This window comes from Saccopteryx bilineata, chromosome 4, assembly GCF_036850765.1.
Source record: "Saccopteryx bilineata isolate mSacBil1 chromosome 4, mSacBil1_pri_phased_curated, whole genome shotgun sequence".
NCBI lineage: Eukaryota > Metazoa > Chordata > Mammalia > Chiroptera > Emballonuridae > Saccopteryx > Saccopteryx bilineata.
Window position 1 is genome coordinate 172634500 of NC_089493.1, and position 15694 is coordinate 172650193.

A 15694-nucleotide genomic window follows, 5' to 3' on the forward strand; every position below is an offset into this window, starting at 1 on the left:
TCATCCTGGCAGCCCTCTCTCTCTGTTCACTCAGTCTCGATGGCTGTTGCGTCTAGCCAACATCTCCAGGCTTACCTGTACGTTCCTCTTTGCTCTTTCAGTATATACTCAATCTGCATTAACCCCTCTCTCTGAAGTACCTAGGATGGTATCTGTTTTTATGGCTGAATGTGAACTGATACAAAGATGTTAAATATCATGTCCAATGTCACACAGCTAGTAAGCAGCATGGTGATGACTAAACCCAGGTTTTCCATAGAAGCTTAAGGAGACAGCTTTATTCGCGCTAGGACCACAGTGGATAATCAATTCAACACGTGTGTTGAAATGGACTAATTTCTTAAGGCTCACATCATAATCATACTTTCGTTAATAATAACATGTGTAGAATGCTTTACCATTTGGAAAGGATTTCATAGCCATTACTTCATATGATTCAGGAAGGAAATATATTACAGTTACGGGTATAACCTTTGGCGGAAGATAAACATTAATAGTTTAATCTTTTTTCTGCCATATAATAGCTGTCTGATCTCTGGCACATTACTGAACCTTGTTGAAACTTAGTTTTGTCATCTATGAAATCTGGTTACTAGAAATACCTATCTCAAATAGCTGCTGTGATCATTTACTTAATGTAATGTAATATACATAATATGTCACGAACTGTGTAGGGTCTGAGATTTTTATCCTACTTACAATATAATAAGTTAGCTTGCTGCTGTTTCATGGATGATGACAAGACAGGAAACTCCTGGGTCAGAGACAGATGACTTCAATACTCATGACAAAAACATTAGCCAGAGTGTCATGTTTTCCAAGTCTCACATGGATGATGTAAAAGGCCCAACATGGATGCCTGCACACCCCGTGTGTTATGTTATAGGAGAGCACTCTGCTTTGGGGACTCGCTATTTTTACAATCCACTGAAGTAAGATGACCCTGTGCCTGCGGGAAATGTGACCTCATCTGTCAAGCTCGCCCACTGCCAACACAACCATGAGAAATAACCCAAGTAAAGAGGAGTCAGGGCTTTGCATCTGGAGGATAACCAGCAAGAACATGCAGGGATACTCAAAGCCCGGGGTAAACTGCTTCTCCCAACAAAATGACTTAGTCAATGATAGTTATTACGAATCTCATAAAACCTAACCACCATAGAATACCTGCCCCAGTTTATAGATGAGGTAGTTGGCTCAAAGAAGTGAAATGACTTGCTAGATGGTAATACCCATTGGGAAAGTGGTGGTTCTGGGTTTCAAAATCAGGAATCGTGACCCCAAATCCCATGCCCACCAAGATGCCTATTTGTAAAGATAAGTACCACATACCATTATCTATACTGGCTGCATAGTTTAAGGGGCTCAGTGTCCATATTTCTAGAATTCTTGAACTTTAGGACCAAAGGGGTCCTAAATATACTTTATCCCAGTGAGTTCCAAACTGTGTTTACCAAGACCTTGTTGTCCACTGAGGTTACCAAGGGTGGGGTAGGGCATATGAGGGGAGGGAGGGGAAGGGTGTGGAAGTGTGGGGAAGGCCTCCATCCAAGCAGCTCTACTTAATTGGGATTACACATGATTACTTTGGATTTCTTTGTTTTTAAGGGAAGGTATCCTCCCAGGAATCTCAGCTTTAAGTCAACTAAATCTTTGTTTTGAAGATGAAGAAGCCAAAATGAAGAGGTTTGGTCAAATTTACACAATGAGGAACAGAACCAGTTCACTTTTGTCCTCCTGGCTTTCAGACAAATGTTCTTTCCACCAGGCTGGGGGGACTCGGAGAAGCGCAAGAGCTACTATATAATGAGATGTCCTTCACACAGCAGACGTACCAAGCCATTATCAGGAAGCTATGCACTTTGCATTGCTGGCTAGACGTGACAATGATCTTTCCTACCAGCTACTGTAACACAGTGCCTGAAGTCAGAAAATCTTGGCGTGACTCTCTGGTACACTTGGCAATGAGCTACTTGATGTTCATTCACTCACTATTTCATTCAAATATTCATTAAGGGTCTAATAACATGCCTCAGAGTATCCTAATACCCAGGGATACCACTGTGAAAAAAGATTAATTTTGAATAAGTTAATTAAAATTTTCTCATTTATTCATTCAAAAATATGTACTGAATACCTACTATAAGTTAACCACTATGTTAAGCAATAAGGGAAATGCCCTCAAGACTCCCAGGCTGATAGAAAAGAGGGAAACAAGAATCTGTCCGACAGAACGCTGTGTCAGAGGTGCGACAGGAAGTAGAAAGATACACCTCACTCGGCTTCCAGAACCCAGGGAAAGGTCACTAGAAATACTTGAGATGAAGCTGAGATCTGAGGGACAGAGAAAGTGAGAGTAGACCAGTTATCTCATCTATAAAATAAGAACAATCATGTCTTCCCTTCTCCCTAGCCAGAAAGCTCAGTTAGTTAGTGTCGATGCAATACGCAAAGGTTGTGGGTTCAATCCCCAGTCAGGGCACATACAGAAACAGATCGATGTTTCTCTCAGTCTGTCTCTCCCTTTTTCTTTCTAAAATCAATTTAAATTTTTTCTTTTTTATAAATCATATCTTCTTCTTAGAGATACTATAAAGCTCCAAAGAGATAGTGGTCCACCCATCCTATCCACAAAGCTATGTTCCAAGCCCCTCCAGTGAATGCCTGAAACTGCAGAGTACAGACCCCGAGATATACTGTGTTTTTTCCTAGGCATACTTACCTATGGTAAAGATTAATTTATAAATTAGGCACAGCACAAGATTAAAAGCAATGACTAGTAAAAAATAAATGGAACAATTATAACAACATACTGTAACAAAAGTTATGTGACTGTGGTCTCTCACTCTCTCTAATAACTGATTTGATATTCCAGACTGATACCAAGTGATTAATAAGTGGGTAGTGTATACAGTACAAACACATGGACAAAGAGATCCTTCACCCCTCAAGCGGGACAAAGCGTGATCGTGAGAGATGTCATCACGCTACTCCAAATAGCATGCAATTTAAAAAATGCGAATTGCTGATTTCTGAAATTTTCCATTTAATTTTCCAGTTCAGAGCACAGCTGACCTGAACTGAAACTGAGGATAAGGGGGGACTACTGTATGACCAGCCTGGAGCACTTTCTGTCCCTATCTTCATACACACAGGTGCCAGCCAGGACCTCATGTCTGTCTGTGGCTGATGACCAATGAAGTCAGCAGCCCCCATAAGAAGAAATCATTGTCCCCAGCCTCATGAGCATGAGGGTCCAAGCAAGTAAGCAGGCCCAGACACCAGCCTTGGAAAAGACGCTGGCCACTGCATTTGGGAATTTTACCCTCTGGCAAAGACTGCACCAAACCCATTTTTCCTCTGAAAGTGGTTTCCTCCCCTCCCTCTCCCCCACTGTTTCCCCTTACCCCACCCCCTCACCCTGGCTCCAACTGATTTATGTCTCATGGAGGGCCTTTTCCCCTTCATAGCCCATCTGGCCTTCCTGCCTCAGCCTGCGGCGAGGGCGTAATCCTGTGTTTGCAGCTTTATAGAAGGTTTCTATGGAAATGATGACAACACTACAGCCACTATGGAGTCACATCCTTACTGATTGAATGAGGAGATGGGACTTGAAAGGGGAAATTTGGAATTAAATATCAACAACCTAAGTCCTTAGAGACAATGACTAGTTCTGGTAATGTTGTACCTATTAACAGTAAAAACAATAATAAAGTACTTTTCTTATGCTAACAATACAAAGAAGGGTTACTTCTCAAACCCTCTGTGGAGGCGACAGGATAGGCCCCAGCCAAGGGCTCCCTGGCAGTATTCAGAAATGGGAATCTCCCTCATTGGAGGAGTTACAAAACAAGCAAACAAGCTCCTAGATACAGAAAACAGATTGGCAGTTGCCAGAGGGAGGGGTGGGGAGTGGGTAAAATGGGGGAGGGGTCAAAAGGTACAAAATTTCAGTCGTGAAATAAATAAGTCCTGGGATGTAACATACAGCATGGTGACTACAGTTAATAATACTGTAGTACATATTTGAAAGTTGCTAAGCCAGTAGATCTTAAAAGCTCTAATCACAAGAAAATCTATACAGGATCCTATGTCTGTAACTATGGATGGTGACAGGTGTTTACTAGACTTGTTGTGGAGATCACATTGCAATATATATATATATAAATACTGAGTCATTAGGTTGGATACCTGAAACCAATATGACAATACATGTCAGTTATATCTCAACAATAAAACAAAACAAAATAATTAAGTTAAGTTTAAAAAGAGCAAGATAAAATTTTAGATAGAGGTCAGAGAGTTGAGGGGTATCACTTTACTAACTGAATGTTTCAAATTTCTACCACGTCATACAAGAACAGACTACAACTGTATATGATTTGGCGTGGTTTGTCAACTGCTTTCTCAAATCATCTCAAGAACTTTGTAGGGGGTTACGAAATAGAAATGCTTATTTAAGAAAGAGGAGTAGTCAGCATCCATCAATAGTCATTCCCAAATGTTGAGATGGTAAAGAAAGTAACCACAGAACCGGACCTCCATTGACGTTTCTCTCTGGCCCTGTTCCTTACTTTTGCTGTGACCCATATTTTCTTCCATGAGAACTTAATCTCTTTATTTTAATCAACTATGTTTTGAGGGTAACTTGAACAGGATTCTTTTCGTTGTAAGAGAACATGTAACACCTTTATTCAATTTCAAAAGCAATGCGAGATCTTTGTGGAAAATGTGGCAATTGTTGCTGAAGGAACATATGAAAACACAACTTACCCATTATCCCACTGTTCAGAAACAGGCCATTGTTAAGATTTTGCTAACTTTCCACTTAACTTTTTACTGTGGCTGAAAGCATGGATTTGGGGATGTAGACAGAATCCTGGCTTTAGCTCATGCCAGTTATTTTCCCTCTCTAAGCCTGTTTTCCTACCCAAGGAGTTGAGAATACCTTCCTTCAGAGGGCTGAGAGACTAAACAAACCAGGAACATTTTCTCCAGCCATTATTCTTCTACAGCATCATTTTTAATGTCTCTATACTATTTCATATTAATATGCCATTATTTTTTTTCTTTTTCTTCTTTTCCAAGTGAGAAGAGGGGAGATAGAGAGAAGACTCCCACATGTGCCCCAGTTGAGATCCAACTGGCAACACCCATCTGATGCTCTGCCTATCTGGGGCCATGCTCATAAACCAAACTATTTTTAGAGCCTGAGGCAGAGGTTCCATGGAGCCATCCTCAGCACCCAGGGCCGAGGCACTTGAACCAATCAAGTCATAGCTGTGAGTGGGGAAGAGAGAGAGGGAGGGAGGGGGAAGGGAGAAAGGGGGGGAGGGAGAGAGAGAGAAAGAGAGAGAGAGAGAGAGAAGAGGAGGGGAAGGGGTAGAGAAGCAGATGGCTGCTTCTCCTGTGTGCGCTGACTAGGAATCAATCCCAGGACATCCATATGCCAGATGATGCTCTACCACTGAGCAAACCAACCAGGGCCATAAATTACTTATAATAGCCTGCTACTGGATCAGTTGTTTTATATATATGATATTTACTATTATAGTACATAAAGTGACTTTGTCCTTCCTTTTGTTTCCTATATATTATTGAGCAGAGGGGTTTAATCAACTAATTTACCCCAAATACACTGAGCACATGTGACTGGGGCGGACATGAGGAAGAGCAGTCAGGAGCGAGGGCACGTGCCCCCTCTACTAATGGTGTAACTTGGGCAAGTGAGCTAATCTCTCTTTTCTCATTTGTGAAATGGGTGTGATTATAGTTCCTTGAAGGATTTTGTGAACAGATTAAATTAATAAGTGTAAAGTGCTTTTTAAAGTGCCTAGCACAGCACTATTGACAACAGCAAAAAAAAAAAAAAAAAATAGAAACAACCTACATGTCCATCAGCTGGTGAATGAATCAACTAAGTGTGGTGTCGCTTTTACAATGGAAAAGTATAGACCCACCAAAAAGGAATGAAGTATTCATCTATGCTACAACATGGATGAACCTTGAAACAGTATGCTAAGTGAAATAAGCCAGTCCAAAAAAAAAGAAAAGAAAAAAAGGTCAGCTATTATATGAATCCATTTGTATGGAAAGTCTAGAAATAGGCAAATCTATAGAGACAAAAGCAGATTAGTGGTTACCAGGGGTTGGACAGAGCAGAGAATGAGGAGTTACTGCTTAATGGATATGCTTTCTTTTTGGGGTAATGGGAAAGTTCTGGAATAAGATAGTAATAATTGTGTAACACTGTAAATGTATTTAATAACGCTGAGTTGTATTTTTACATTGTAAATTTTGTTAGTTTTTTTTCTTTTCTTCTTTTACTTTTTGAGAGAGAGAGAGACAGGGCCAGACAGAAAGACAGACAGGAAGGGAGAGAGATGAGAAGCATCAACTCATTGTTGCGGCACCTTAGTTGTTTATTGATTGCTTTCTCATATGTGCCTTGATGGGGTGGGGGGGGTCTCCAGCTGAGCCAATGACCCCTTGCTTAAGTCAGTGACCTTGTGTTCAAGCCAGTGACCATGGGGTCACATCTATGATTGCACACTCAAGCTGGTGACCCTGCGTTCAAGCCAGATGAGCCCACGCTCAAGCCGGCACCCTCGGGGTTTCAAACCTGGACCCTAAGCAACCCAGGTCAACACTCTATCCACTACACCACTGCATGGTCAGGCTGTTATATATATTTTACCACAGTAAAACAACAACAAAAATGGCTATATAAATGAAACAGTGCCTGGCATATAATAAGCACTCAATAATTTTTATTTTTCATCCTTACTGCCCTCTAAATGTCTCAGTTTTCCTTTTTATAAAGTGAAAGAGACAAAATAATATTTGAAATTGCTTCTAGCTCTGCTCTAAGATTCTACAGTCTACTTGGATGCATCTGCCTTGTGCTGGGGAAATCTCTTCATGAATATTCATGTCTTGCCCTTCCTCCTCCTGCCTGACAGGGGACTCAGTGCCCTTCTTCTGAGCATTAATTGCAAAGCTGCCATCACCGCTTTAACATAATTTCTTCAAGGACCTGATGATTTCTGATTGCTGGGGACCCTGAAGAGGCTCATGGTGGACCCATGAACGATGGAAGGAAAACTGAATATATCTGAAGATATCCAAAACACTAATTCAAAAGAATATATGCATCCTCATGTTCATTGCAGAGTTATTTACAATAGTCAAGATTTGGAAGCAACCCAAGTGTCCATCAGCAGATGAGTGAAGAGCAAAGTCATGGTACATTTATACAATGGAATGCTAGTTTGCCATAAAAAAAGAAAGAAATCTTATGCTTTGTGACAGCATGAATACACCTTGAGATACTATGCTAAGTGAAATAAGCCAGTCAGAGAAAGACAAATACCATATGATCTTACTTGTATGTGGAATCTAATGAACAAAATAAACTAACAAAATATAAACAGTCTCATAGGTACAGAGAACAGACTGACAGCTGTCAGAGGGGAGGGGGATAAGAGGGCTGGGTAAAAAAAGGTGAAGAAATTAAGCAAAAAATAATAATAAACAGGAAAAGACTCACAGACACAGATAACAGTATGGTGATTACCAGAGAGAAAGGGGGTGGGGGCAGGAGAGGAAGGTCAAGGAGGATCAATGGTAAGGGAAGGAGACTTGACTTGGGGCGGTGAACACATAATATAATATACAGATATTTACAGAATTATACAACCAAATCTTATATAATTTTTACTAACCAATGTCACTCCAATAAATTCAATTAAAAATAATTTTTGAAAAGAATTTTTTTAAAAAGAAAAGAAAAAATGAATGAAAGAGTGAATGCATAGCCAATAACCCTCACTGCATGCCTCGTGCCCCAGCTGAACTGCTCACCCCTGTCAGATTTCCTGTGGTGAGCACACATCTTCCCAAAGAGAATAAACACCTTCCCAGGAACACCCACCCTTGCCCTGAAAACTCCTAATCACACTTTTTTCCCCTTTCCTTTCTTTTTTTTTTTTTTCAGGGGTGGGGGAGACAGGAACATTGAGCTGCTCCTATATGTGTCCTGACCCAGGAATCGAACCTGCAACCTCCGCACTCTGGGACAACGCTCCAATGAACCGAGCTATCTGGCCAGGGCTTAATTTCTTTGTATTTATTGTTTCAGAGAAACAGAAAGAGAAAAGGAGTGAGAGGGGGGTGGGGGAAGCTTGGAAGCGTCCATTTGTTGTTCTGCTCAGTCGTGTGCTCATTGGCTGCTTCCCATGTGTGCCCTGACCAGGGATCAACCCCACACCTTGTCATTTGGGGAAAACTCTCTTAACTGACTAAATTAACTAATCACACTTTTATTAGATGAGCCATTATTTCAGCTCCCAAAGCTCCACATTTTCTCCTGCTGACATGTCTTAAGAGTGAGAGAGCCTAGCATTCTCCCTGTCCATTTAATTGTGCCGCATTCTGTTAACACTCCGAAAAGGCTCATTCTCACCTTTGCCTTCCCCTTCCCAGCTCCAAGCTGTTTGCCCCCTCTGCCCTTCTTCTTTCCTAGACTCCAGCAAAGCCTTCTTTTTAAGCTTGGCCTCCCTGTTCCTCACCACTCGGACTTCCTTTATTTCTTCCCTGCTGTCATTTCCAAGTTATCCTCTTCAACCCCCCCCCCATCTTTGTTCTTTACAATGCCTCGCCTCCCCTTCACAGATTTGCATGCTCTAAAATATTTTGCATTGTTCTCCTCTGCAATGCCAGATATGTATTTATTTTTTATTTTCTTCTCTAATCTCAGACATCCTGAAAAGGAGAACCAGTACTTTTTGTTGAGTCTTTCAGATTGTTTTTCCATAGTTACCTGTCTACTTCAAATCCCTGAATCTATTCCTATTGAAAAGTTCCTAGGACTCACTCTGCTACTCTAACACAGTTGCAAACAATGCACACGCTCACATACAAGTACACATGCCCTTTTTCTTATATTCAAGACCAGGGTCAGCAAACTATTGCCCTTGGACCAAATCCAGCCCACCACCTGATTTTGCAAATAAAGTCCAATTGGCATATAGCCACCCCATTCATTTACATATTGTCTATTCATGCCTTTGCTATACAGAGTTTACTACTTGGAACAGACACCATAAAACCCATAAAGCCTAAAATATTTACTATTTAGACATCCACAGAAAAAGTTCACAGTCTCCTGTTGTACACAATTAAGGGGCAATTGCAAATCCTTTCATTGCAAATCCTTAGCTGACAGCATGCATTGCTGGGTACTGCCTTCATTTCTATCCCCCACCCTCATTTCAAATTCCCAGCTCCCCACCCTGTAATCTCACTAAAAATTCTAAGTGTCCAACTGGCTGCTTTCCCGACTTACCCTTGGTGTATAGGAGAAAACTGTATCTCTGGAGAGGTTTTCCCTCTCTACCAACTGATCTCATCATTCATCAACTGTATTATTTTTTTCCTTCTCACTCTGTATCCATTTATCACACAACTGTCAATTCCATTGGTTTTATTTCTAGCTAAATGACAGTATGTAGAAATACAGGAGGGAAACAGTCCATCCCGAGCCCACTTCCAATTCACAGTAAGCATTGTATCTTTTCTCTTTGGACAGGCCTAGTTGCCAGAAAACAAACCAATTGGTTCTGCTCTTGGTAGAGACAGCTCAGAATGGAAGCCATGTGTAGGTAGGCTCCAGGGTCTTACAGACCTGGATTTGAACTGTCTCTACCACCGTCCTTTGAATACTATCTGCCCTTGGTAGGTGTCCTTAAATCAGGCTGACCCCCCAGAAAGCCATAGCACCCAATAAAAATTACCATGAGGCACTTGGGGCTTATCATGACAACTGTCCTAGTCCCTTTCTACTTCTTCCTTCCCTTTCTCTTTCTTCTGACATCTTCCTAGGGCCTCAAAACTTCTGATGTCTTCTGCTTTAGATAGCATTCAGCTTCTGGACTTGACCAAGTTCTGCCTTCTTATTTCGATTCTGTGCACCCACTCCTTCCACGCTCCAGAAAAGTCCCATGAGTGGACATTTTATTTTGAATAACCCTCTTTGCCATGACAGTGTTAGGTGCTGGACCTCATTTAGTATGGATGTTTAGCTGCCACCATTTGAAAGGAGAAGAGCAACATGGTGGAGCAGAATAAATCATACAACTCCTAGGGCTTAAATCCTGACATTGTTTCTAGTTGTGTGACCATAAGAATTGAAGCAACCTCTCCGAGATTCAGTTTCTCTTTCAGGCTATGTAGATAACAACAGTTATTTTGTCAAGTTATGGTGAGGATTACAGACAGCAGCGCCTTGCCTAAATACGCACTCCATAAATGAAACTTTTCACTAGAACACACCTTGAACCTCATGTTTGTGTCCCCAAACCCAAGCAAAGGTGAAATTCCAAGAGATTAATATGGGAAATACTATGGAAAAGAAACTTCTGTTCTTTTAGTGGGTCTCCTTTTCATAACTTAGCTTTCTTTCTATGTTTTTTTATTTGCAGCTAAGCATTAACATCTTTTTTCTGTGGCTTTATTTATTTTTTGAGAGAGAGACAAGAAGGGAGAGGGTGGGAGGAGGGGAGAGAGATAGAGAAAGAGAGTAAGAGAGAGAGAAGCATCAACTCATTGTTCTACTTAGTTGTGTGCCCACTGATTACTTCTCATATGTGCCCTGACTGGGGCTCAAACTGGCACCCTCAGGATTGAGCTAGCAACCCTGGGATTGAATTGAAGATCGCGGGATCCAACCAGCGACCTTGGTACTCCGGAATGACACTCTGTCCACTGCACCACCAGCCAGGGCTTCTTTCTGTGTCTTTCACTTTATCTCCACTTACGTGGCTCTTGTGTCCCCTTAATCTCATCTGCTACTGAGCAATGTGGCCCAGGATACACCTCTCTTTCTTATGGAATTTACACAAAGGGTTTCCCTGACTTTTAACACCCTAGAGTTCTGTCTGCGAAGTTTTCTGTAGGAAGCAACCATCCCACGCTCGGTGTTCCTGCAGCATGAAAATGACCCCACCACAAGCAGTCATTTCTAGGAATCTTCCATTGAGAGATGGTAATGAAATGAATACGCACAAAATATTTAGGTAGAAGGAGGTCAATCACCTCCTTATTTACAAAAGCAAAAGAAAATAGCCTGAGCAGGTGGTGGTGCAGTGGACAGAGTGTCAACCTGGGACACTGAGGACCCCGGTCCAAAACCCCAAGGTCGCCAACTTGAACGCGGGTTCACCAGCTTGAGCATGGGGTCGCTGGCTTGAGCTCAAGGTTGCTGGCTTAATCAAGGTGTCACTGGCTTGAGCAAAGTGTCACTGGCTTGGCTGAAGCCACTCAGTCAAGGCACATATGAGAAAGCAATCAACAAACAACTAAGGTGCCACTACTATGAGTTGATACTTCTCATCTCTCTCCCTTACTGTCTGCCTATCCCAGTCTGTCCCTCTCTTGCTCTCTCTAGCTAAAAATAAATAAATAAATAAAAATAATAAATGTTTTAAATGAAGAGAAAAGTGAAATCAAAACTTTAAAATCTACAGATATCCAATTAAAATGAATTAGTAATTAAATACATTATATACCTCACAATGGAGTATTATATAGCCATTGTAAATTGTGCTTTGGAAAAGTGTTCATTCTCTCTGTCATAATAACTCAAGGTTAAAAATATAATTCAGGCCCTGGCTGGTGGCTCAGTTGGTTACAGCATCATCTCGAAGCACAAAGGTTGCTGATTTGATCCCTAGGCAGGGCACATACGGAACATACAGAACGAGGTTGATGCTCCTGTCTCCCTCTCTCCCTGTCTCTCTCTCTCCCTTCCTCTCTTGCTAAAATCAATAAATAAAAATTTAAACATATATAACTTAGGGGCCCTGGCTGCTAGGTAACTCGGTTAGAGCATTGTCCTGACTATGGGTCTGATCCCCATTCAGGGCACACACACAAAAAAATCAACCAGTAATGTCATAAACAGATGAAACAACAAATCAGTGTTTCTCTCTCTCTCTCTCTCTCTCACTCTCTTTCTCTCTCTAAACATCAATATATATATATAATTATATATATATACACACACACACACACACACACACACACACATACTGTATTTTTCACTCCACAAGATGCAGCTGACCATAAGACACACCTAGGGTTTTAAAATAAAATAAACATAAACATAAACACACACACACACACACACACACACATATATATTCTGAACCAAATGGTGTGTTAAAATATTTAATAAAATACCGTATTTTTTTGCTCTGTAAGACACATGGGCACTTTTCCCTCTACTTTTTGTGGGGAAAATGAGTCTTATGGAGCAAAAAATACAGTGTGTGTGTGTGTGTGTGTGTGTGTGTGTGTGTGTGTAATTTAGGGTTTCCAGTTTGGCATTAATGAGCTTGAAAGTTGCCACTCCATCTGAACAAGTAAAAAGGTGAGCAAACTAACAAATCAACAGCTCTTCTTAGCTTCAGCTAAAAGGTAAGGTTACAAAAAAAAACTGTTGCATTAAAACTTAGGTGAATACAGAAAATCACAACTGGGGGGTAAATACACAATACAATGTATAGAGGATATGTTGTAGAATTGGACACCTGAAACCTGTACAGTTTAGTTCATCAGTGTCACCCCAATAAATCCAGTTAAGAAAAAGAAAAAGGAAAATCACAATTGACTTGAGCAGAAAGCCATAAGCAAACACTTTTTTGGGAACCAACTAGGGTAGAAAACTTGAATTGCAGCTGAAAATTGCTAGAGACCCAGTGTAGATAACTCTGGGAGGTAAAAATTCCAGAGGGACTCAGTCATCGGAGGGCCCTTGCGGTTTTATAACTATCCATGACCTCCAAGAGCTGTATTAGGTCCTCATGGTGAATAGCACAGAAAAACTTCCTCCTGCTCTGGCAGGAGGAGGGAAACCAGAACCATTTTGAAACCCTCAGGAGAAACTATTTTACCAGAGTCTAACCAGCTGGGCTTTTAGCAGAGCCTAACCTACCTGAGGGGGAGGGGGGAAATCCAAACCAACAACCTCTAGACTGCCATATGGGAGAAGGGGAAGGTACAATTCCCGCCTCGCCAGCCATCCTGTCCCACGTGGGACGGGGGGGGGGGGGGGCAGAGAGTGGTCTGAGAAGCATGGTGAAGTCTATAGTCCAGGGGTGTGAGCTCACCAAGACTAAGTCCTAATCATAGGACTATAGAATGCTTCCTGTCTCTCCAGGCCTTACCACTATATTACTAAAGGTCTGTTTACTAGAGTTCATTGTTCCAGTATATTGTGTCCACCTTTCAACAACAAAAAAAAGTACAAGGCATACTAAAAAGTAAAAAAAAAAAATGGTTTGAGGAGAAGAGAGTGAACAAACATCAGAACCAGAGTCAGATACGGCTGGAGAATTGGAATTATCAGACTAGGAATTAGCAAAACTATGACTTATATGCTTCAATGGAAAAAAAAGGACAACAGGCAAAAACAAACACATAATGTACACAGTGATGGAAATCCTAACAAAAAATCAAAACGTACTAGAAAAAAAATACTGTAATGGAAACAAAGAATGCCTTTGATGGGCTTCTTAGTAAATTAGACTGCTGAAAGAAGAATTTCTGAATTTGAAGATGTAACAATAGAAATTTCTGCTGAGTGAAGAGCAGAAAGACTAAACAAAACAGAACAGAATATCCAAGAATTGTGGGACAACTACAAAAGGTGTAACATACACATGATGGTATTACTGGAAAACAAAGAAAAAAACAGAAGCATTATTTAAAGCAATAATGACTGAGAACTTTCCTAAAATTAATGTCAGACACCAAACCACAGATGGAAGAAATTCAGAGGAAAAACAAACAAACAAACTTACCCAGGCATTTCATACTCAAACTTCAGAAAATCAAAGATAAATTTTAAAAATTGACAGCCGTCAGAGGAAAAAAAGATACTTTATCTATAAAGAAGCAGAGATAAGAATTATACTCAGCCTGATCAGGTAGTGGCGCAGTGGATAGAGTGTCCGACTGGGATGTGGAGGACCCAGGTTCGAGACTCCGAGGTTGCCAGCTTGAGCGTGGGCTCATCTGGTTTGAGCAAGGCTCACCAGCTTGAGCCCAAGGTCGCTGGCTTGAGCAAGGGGTCATTCGGTCTGCTGTACACCCCCCCCCCCCCCCCCGTCAAGGCACATATGAGAAATCAGTCAATGAACAACTAAGGAGCCACAATGAAGAATTGATGTTTCTCATCTCTCTCCCTTCCTGTCTGTGCCTATCTGTTCCTCTCTCAGACTCTCTGTCTATGCCACCAAAATAAAAAAAAATAAAAAAAAAAAGAATTACGCCCAAATAGTCTCAGAAATTATACAAACAAGAAGACAATGGGGTGAAAATAGGCACCAACCTAGAATTCTGATCTTGGCCCTGGCCAGTTGGCTCAGTGGTAGAGCATCAGCTCAGTGTGTGGACGTCCTGGGTTCAATTCCTGGTCAGGGCACAAAGGCCACCTCCCCCCCCCTCTCTTTCTCTCTCTTCTCCTCCTGCAGCCATGGCTCAATTGGAGTGAGTTGGCCCTGGGCACTGAGGATGGCTCCATGGCCTTCACTTCAGGTGCTAAGAAGAGCTCAGTTGCGGAACAACAGAACAATGCCCCAGATTGGCAAAGTATCACCCCCTAGTGGGGTGGATCAAGATGGAGGTGCATGAAGTCTGTCTCTGCTTCCCCTCCTCTCACTGAATAAAAATAAATAAATAAAAGAAGAATTCTGACCTTGCAAAATATCCTTAAAAAGTAAAGAAAAAATTAAAAAAAAAATTTTTTTTTGTATTTTTCTGAAGCTGGAAACGGGGAGAGACAGTCAGAATCCCGCATGCGCCCGACCGGGATTCACCAGGCATGCCCACCAGGGGCGATGCTCTGCCCACCAGGGGGCAATGCTCTGCCCCTCCGGGGCGTCGCTCTGCCGCGACCAGAGCCACTCTAGCGCCTGGGGCAGAGGCCAAGGAGCCATCCCCAGCACCCGGGCCATCTTTGCTCCAATGGAGCCTCGTCTGCAGGAGGGGAAAAGAGAGACAGAGAGGAAGGAGAAGGGGAGGGGTGGAGAAGCAGATGGGCACTTCTCCTGTGTGCCCTGGCCGGGAATCGAACCCAGGACTTCTGCACGCCAGGCCGACGCTCTACCACTGAGCCAACCGGCCAGGGCAAAAATTTTCTTGGAAAAGCAAAAATTGAAGGAATTTCTTTTGGTAGTAGATCTGCCTCACAAGAAATGTTAAAAGTTTTTTACAAAGAAGAAAAATTATATAGGTCAGAAGCTTGGGTCTACACAAAGAAAGGAAGAGTATTAAAGAAAAACTAATTAAAGCTAAAATGAAACTTTTCTTTTTTTCTTATTTATTTCTTTTTAGCAAGAGAGACAGACAGCAACAGAGAAGTAGGAAGGGAGGGAGATGAGAAAGATCTTCATTGCGGCATGGCACCTTAGTTGTTCATTGATTGCTTTCTCATATATACCTTGATGGGGGGGGCTACAGCAGATTGAGTAACCCCTTGGTCAAGCCACTGACCTTAGACTCAAGCCAACAACCTTGGGCTTCAAGCCAGTGACCATGAGGTCATGTTCATGATCCCATGCTCAAGCCAGCAATCTCACACTGAAGTTGGCAACCTCAGGGTTTTGAACCTGGGTCCTCTGCATCCCAGTCT

The 15694-nt window shown here is 41.8% G+C and overlaps 1 protein-coding gene across 1 annotated transcript in view; it reads right to left on the reverse strand.

The window, feature by feature from the left end:
- DPYSL3 (dihydropyrimidinase like 3) overlaps positions 1-15694 on the reverse strand; it is a 108889-nt gene that overhangs the window by 82839 nt on the left and 10356 nt on the right. The gene's annotated exons all lie outside the window — the stretch shown is intronic.